The sequence below is a fragment of the Saccostrea cucullata genome, unplaced genomic scaffold, assembly GCF_032062105.1.
Source record: "Saccostrea cucullata isolate Sc308-1 unplaced genomic scaffold, CSIRO_AGI_Scuc_v1 ctg19760, whole genome shotgun sequence".
NCBI lineage: Eukaryota > Metazoa > Mollusca > Bivalvia > Ostreida > Ostreidae > Saccostrea > Saccostrea cuccullata.
The window spans coordinates 1-7,630 of NW_026939104.1; the positions used below are offsets into that span (position 1 = coordinate 1).

A 7,630-nucleotide genomic window follows, 5' to 3' on the forward strand; every position below is an offset into this window, starting at 1 on the left:
TTTGTCAGAACTCCCACTGCAAAATCCAAAAACTTCACCCCCCTTAACTTGGCCTTTATACACCAGGTAATCTGTTTTCAAAAGAAATACAGTACATGATGAACCATTTGTCAAGCCATCAGTAACATCAATATTTACTGTAATGTCATATATATCATTCCAATGGCTAGAGTTAGGCTTGTCATGAGGTTTGCAGTTTTGCTTACATCATCTTGATTTTGTAATGATCTTAGTAGTCGGTTTTTCACAGTCTTACTGTGGTCTTGGATGACACTGTCAACAGCTTTCAGAATGATTTTTTCACCAGGAAGTTGCTATATAAGTTTATTGTTATATTCATCTACTTTTGCATTCACTGTACAAAGATGGGGAGCATTGTGCGGATAATCAGGACAATTTTCAGGAATGATGCACTTGTGAATTATATCCAAGTCCTCAGAAGTCATCTCATTGTGACGAAGACGGTTCAAAAGCTGTGCAAATTCTAAATCATCCTTTTGTCGCATTACTTCGTCTAACTCAAATAAGGTGAAGTTTTCTTTCCAAAGATTACATGCAAGTGCTTAATGGGCATTTTGTTTTAAATCCTGAAAAATCCATCCATCCATGATTGGTTAAAGTTGAAAGAAATCTCCAACAGCAGTAATACTAATGTCTTTAAAGGGCCTTTTCAAACCAGTAAGAAGCTGAAGTCTATCGTTGATAAATTCCAACTTTGCATTGCCAACCATTGAAATTTCATCTATGATGACAACAGACAAATTTCTGTATTAAGTTCTACATGGGCAAAATGAAAACCATCTATCCTTCTGTGTTCAATAAACCAGAAGTGAAAAAAGAATTAGATAGATTACACGATCAGTACGTACTGGTTCCTGCCGACAAAGCAGGTAACAACATTGTGTTCGTTTGTAAGGCTCATTATATAAATTGCATTCTAGAAGAACTTGGATTTAATTCTACAAGTGGTAATCCTACTTATACTCATACTTCTCTTTCTAAGGAAGAAATTCTTCAAAATCACCTGTCAGTTTTGAATACTTTTAATATTCCACAGAGCCAAAATGAATTTGAACTACCTTACATATATTGGATTCCGAAACTTCATAAGAATCCTTACAAACAAAGATACATTGCAGGTTCCAGTAAATGTTCAACCAAGCCTCTTTCGTTACTTCTGACTAAAATATTGACAGTAGTGAAAGAAAAACTTCAAGAGTACTGTACAACTATATATTCAAGAAGTGGTGTAAATCAGATGTGGATATTTAAAAATTCTAAAGAACTTTTGGACAATTTGAAATCACAAGACTTTACAAAAATCAACAGTTTAAAAACTTACGACTTTTCAACTTTATACACAACAATTCCCCACGACAAATTAAAATCCAGGCTTTTTGATATCATTGACAGCTGCTTCTTCAACAAAAATGGAACTCGTAAATTTACTTACCTCGTCATTGGTCATTTGAAAAATTATTTTGTTAAAACAGATTCTGATTGCACACATAAGTACTCTGAAGTTGACATCAAGAAGATGCTTGAGTTTCTGATTGACAATATCTATGTGGTTTTTGGAGACCAGGTATTCCAACAATCTATTGGAATTCCCATGGGTACAAATTGCGCTCCGTTATTAGCAGACTTATTTTTATATTCATATGAAGCAGAATTTATGCAAAATCTTATGCGTGAAAAGAAGAAAACACTTGCTGTGGCCTTCAACTCGACATTTAGATATATCGACGACGTATTGTCAATTAATAATGATAATTTCCATTCCTAACGATATATCCTGGTGAGCTTGAGATAAAAGATACCACAAAGTCCGACACTTCTGCTTCATACTTGGATATTTTACTTGAAAAAGACACTAATGGTAATCTAACAACCAAGCTATATGATAAACGTGATGACTTTAACTTTTCTATCGTCAACTTCCCTTACTTATGCAGCAATATACAGTGCTGCTATCCCACAAGTTGACATGGGATAGGATCGGATAGGATTCAGGATTGAGGATTCACGATAGAAACATATAGAAGTTAATCCAATCCTATCCTATCCTATCCTATCCTGTATCCTACAGCCAATCAGATTCGAGCAACGGTTAATTCATATTTCAGAATAAATTACAAAAACGAAATACGGTATAAAATGTTAACTAAAGAAAGATTTATAATTTTTTCAAAAGAAAATAAAACATTCTTTTCTCTAAACACATATTTACATTATAAACATCGAGTAACATGGCGTACGATCTAACCGTGAACGATCACCGGAAGATTTGGGAATGTAAACAACGAAGAGTGCAGGCATCGAAAGACCGTATTTCTTCAGCTCGTTTGGATGATTTAACCGATACTTACTTGTGTAAAAGTGTATTAACATGTTTTTCTGTTAAATATGCTATGTTTGTTTGGATAATTCCACAGGAACCGTCAGCAGCGAACTTGAATAGATGATGTGCGATATCATGTAAGTATACTTCACACTGTACACAGTATGTGTGCATTTTTATACATATTTATCCCTTTGAACAGTGTTCTCATGTCTTAAAATATAAACATTTTATTCTATTTATTAATATAAACAAAAATCGGGTGCGGAAAAAGAAGTAGTGAAGACAGAAGTGTGGGGGGGGGGGTAATATTTACAAATACTCTGTCATTTGATTCAATCAGATATCAATGAGCTCTAAGACTATAACAATCATATGTATTATGCCTAAATCAGGTTGTTACTCTTATCATTTCCTTAATAAGGTCAGAAAATAGTTGTTGTTTTTTTTTTATTTCTGTGTAATTAATAATAAATTAATGCTTCTGCTTAAATGTTTGAGGAGCTCACTAATAAGCAGTGCACTTACATATTGTACATGTATTTTTGATGTATTGTGAGTTATGAAACATAAGTTAATCTTGTCATTTTAATAATTACAGAAAATGGATTGTCTGCACTCATGTGTCATTGTATTACAGGGATTTCAACCTCAAAAGTATGTATGATTTTATTTTTATCATGTATTTTTACATGGTCATTAAAATACATAAACATCATTATCTGAGTTGACGTGACATATCTGCAGTTACCCGGAACAAGTGATTTTCTTCTTTCAAAAATATTGAGAGTAAAACTAAAAGAAATGTTGAATTTTTCTGGTCATCATGTTACATATAGTATCATAGATTTTCATATTTAAATTTCAAGACCAAAAAAAAAACATAAAAAACATTAAATAGATAAATACAAGCAGAAATAGAGAAAAGTCACTAAAACAAATGTATTCATGCTTGTTAGCAAGTTGACAAGGTAAAATGAATTATAATCTACGAGTAAATTATGTTGAATAATTTTTTTTTCTTTTATATGACTGAGTTTGCAGTATAAGATTTTATTTTTCATGATTTCTATATGCATTACTTTTATGAAAAAAAGGTGAAATTGTACATGAAATGTGAAAGATAGTCACAATCCAAAACATTTTAAACATGTTAAATGTGTATGAAATGTTTGTGACAAAATTTACAATCAACATGTCTATAATATCATTTATTTTTTTTTCAGGAAACGCTGGACATTTACAGCTGTACAGAATGCAGTTCATGCCATATGCTGTTAGTGTAAATGATGAAAGATGTTCAAACCAGTGTCACGGAGTCCTAAGTCTGAAATTATGGTGTTTTTATTAAGGAGATCAGTGTGTTTTCTGTGCATTGTTGACATTTGATGAACTGTTCGGTTTATGACCATCTCTCTGACAATAACTCTGACATTTGAATTTCAATTTGAGCGACGGTTAAGAAAGCCAAATTATATGCATGTGAAACATTATACAAGTGTAATAAAAACATTTATAAACTTTAATTTAAACAAAGTTCATGTGCATGTATCTGTGATCTTAGAATTGAAATTCATAAATGATGTACATGGATACTTTTAATGGCTGTCTCATGGTAATGGAATATTCAATTAAATCAATTGTTAAACATTGTTGAGGAATCACCTTGAATAAAAATATTGTGAACTTGATAAAGTATTTTTCCTCATTTAAACACTGAAAATTTTAAGATCAAATGTTAAGGTCAAATACAAAGTTTACTCAAGAATGTGTTATAAATCCTGTAAGTACTGTGAATTCTTATGCATGTTTTATAAGATCTAAGGAACATGTGGAGCATTTTAATATTTCTCAATCTGACACTGATTAACATTCAAGATCAAATATAAACTTGTTTTACTTAAGAATGAGTTATACATGTTTAAAATGTGAATTCCGAATTTCTCGTGCATGTTTTATAAGATCTTATAAACATGTGTGACCTCACTACAATATTTATTAATGTAAATCTGTCAACCAATATCAAATTTAGAAAAAAATATTCTATTAAACAAAAATTATTAAATTTTCACACATAAAAAAAATTGAAAATTGAAATACATTTGTACGGTATTGAGCTGACCATAAACTGAGGAGAAACTGAAGTGAAATGAAAAAAAAAACAATAAGATTATCTTGAATTAGCAACTATATATTTTGCATGTTTGAAAAATATCACATGCAATTATATATGATGAACTGAAATTAAAAATAAAAAAGAATAAATTACTGAATTTAAATTAAAAAATCATACAATTAATATTGATATTATAAGACAATTTCACATTAAAAATGTTTGATATGTGAAAGTCAAGATATTCTAGATCTACATTTAACTAGTCTGTTTGGTCTAGTCATATCTTCTTCTTCTTCAGAATTGCATACAGAAAAACCGTTACACAGGTACAGTTAGACTAGATCTATACATTTACATGCATGTTATTTTCATGGTGATTAGTTTTAGGAAAAAAAATAAATTTTACATGAAACATATACTTAAACATTATTACTATATAGGCATATAATTTTTAAAAATAATTAAATATTACACGTTAGACGCAAGTCGCGTTCCCGGCCGGTCTCACGATCATTGTAAGTAGGAAATTTAAAACACTAAGTATATTTTTCTTAAATTCTTCTGATAGGCCAATTACATTTCATATGTTTGCAAAATCAGTATTTGTCCACGTGTAATAACGATCTGTTTGTTAACATTTTTTTTAACATGGTTATGATAATCGTAAATTTAATTTTGCGGAACGGTTAGTCGGGAATTATGGAATGCCGATCTCGATTATTTTTCTCCATTAAAATATATAACATTGAAATGAATACCATAACTATATCTGATTTTATTTTATTTTCTGGTAATTCCTTTTTTTTCGTTTTGTCAATTTAATTCCTAAATATTAAAAAACTGAGAGTTGCAGGATAGGATAGGATAGGATTAGACTGAAATCACAGGATAGGATTGTGGATGCAGGATTCACGATAGGATAGGATAAAATTGTCAACTTATAGGATAGCAGCACTGTACCTTCATCACCTGCATACGGAGTATATATATCTCAGTTGTATTCGATACGCAAGAGCATGCTCTACGTATGAACAATTTCTTAAACGAAGTAAATTATTGACAAGCAAGTTGATGAAACAAGAATATCAACAGTCTCGTTTAAAGTCATCAATTCGTAAATTCTATGGTCGATACAACGACCTTGTCAGCAAATACAATTTATCATTGAATGAAATGCTGACTGACGTTTTTCATACCAATTGTTAGTCCATTATTTATACACTGAATTGACGACGGATTTTTTCCGTTATTTCCTGATTATGACAACGAGCACACGGCGGGTGTGACCGGTCGGCAGGGGATGCTCACTCCTCCATGGCACCTGATCCCACCTCTGATGTTTCGGAGGTCCGTGTTTGCTCTGCTCTTATTTTGTATATTGTTTGATGGACGTTGAGATTGAATACTGTTCGTTATTTCCATATCCTTCTTCTAAATGTGTTCAGTTCATCACAATGCATGTTTTGCTGCCTTTGGTTAATTTTTTGATGAAATCCAGAAGCAATTGTTTGACCACCAATGTTAAATGCAGCTTTACCAGTGTATGCACAAAGAAGAATTCGTATATCGTCTGGATTTTCTCCCTCCTTAGCACATAAATACCGATGTAAAGCTTGATAAAGCGCTCTGATTAACACTGACTTCCCAACGCCTGCACCTTCTGACAGATATGCATGAATAGGTTCCCGTTTACATTTGATCCACTGTATAACATGATTAAAAAATTCACGTTGCTTCAAATTCAGACTAGCTACAAGCTTTAAATACTCATCATCAGGTAATCTAACAGAACTCTGGTCACTCAGTTGTCTTGTTGATGGAATTCCAACATCATTTCCTAAGTCACACTCTCTCTGTTCAATTGGCCTTTCAGGATTAAAGTGTACAAATTTTTCAGAGTCAACATTTCCTTCATATTCATCTTCTGCCTCAGTTTGTTGAGCACCAGGAGCTAATTCATCATATGCTTCTGTCAAATCATCTTGCGCCATCTGTTCTGCCTGCTCAAGCGCATCAGCATTGTGTTCATACTGTTTGATTTTCTGAGCTAAGAAAAATTTCTTCTGGTTAAATGACGGCTCAAAGCTCTGCTGTCCACACAGAAGATCAGAACTTTCATTTCGCCATGGAGTGAACAGCATTAGTTTTTCTCTATAGTAATTTTCTGGGTCTGTCTTTAAACTATAGCGCACATATCTTATAACTCTTGGCGTTTTTCTGCGCTTGATTTTGATTCCATTTTTCAACACAACTAATGTGCTATCATCTTTAAATTCACTTTCAGTATCAGATCCACTGTCTTCATTTTCTGACTGGTGTGTCTCATCATCATTTGTTTCCATTTCTGACAGCTGGGTTACATTTTCTTTTGGTAAAACTACATCTATCTGTAAGACATAGTCAGCTAACACCAGTTTTCAAGTTGTTTTGGACGTTTTGCATATCTTTTGACTATATTACTGCATTCTATGTCTGTAGAGTTAGCATTCAACTTTTCAAGTTCTGAATCAGGTTTGACAAGTATAACACGGTCATCAACTGGAGATGTGTTTATAAACATTACATCTCTTGATGCCTTCGTAAATGGCATTTGCAAAACCAGATATGCTGCATCTTGTGCTCCAACTTCAACACTGTTTAGAAATTGATTTCCAATGTGTCTAACTTGTCTCTTAATGTCAAGATTGCCTTCTCTTGCTTCTTTTGCAGCTCTACTCAGAAGATCACTCATTCTTCTTTTGGATTTACTTATGTATGAGACAATATACATTGCACAAGCATACGGATCCAATACATACTGAATGTCAATATTAGCTGCCCATGCATGAAGAAGAGCACTGTTGTAGGCATTCACTCTAAGGTCGCAGGGTTTACGCTTTAGAAATACTTGATGCATTTGATATAATCATCTTCAGATAGTTGTAATACATCCTGCAAAAACTCTTGGAAACTAAAGCTTAGATCACAACCATTCTTAAGGTCATTCATTTTGTCTTGCATAGCTCTATGCATCTTCTTGTACTTTTCAACTTTACTGTCCAAAGGTTCTAAAATCATTGTAGATTGGAGTGGTGGGAGAGGAAATCCAAATCTACAAACAGCCTTTCCTTTTTTGCATGTTTGCGAGTGTTTATGCACCTGTAATTCTAGCATAGTGTCATCTGCATTTCTTT

General features: G+C 32.6%; 1 long non-coding RNA gene across 1 annotated transcript; it reads left to right on the plus strand.

The window, feature by feature from the left end:
* Positions 1–2,343: 2,343 nt before the first annotated feature.
* Positions 2,344–4,182, plus strand: LOC134252234 (uncharacterized). The gene is made up of 3 exons (XR_009988940.1): positions 2,344–2,478; positions 2,943–2,998; positions 3,568–4,182. It is a non-coding gene; the product is annotated as an uncharacterized LOC134252234 (long non-coding RNA).
* The last annotated feature ends 3,448 nt before the right edge of the window (positions 4,183–7,630 follow it).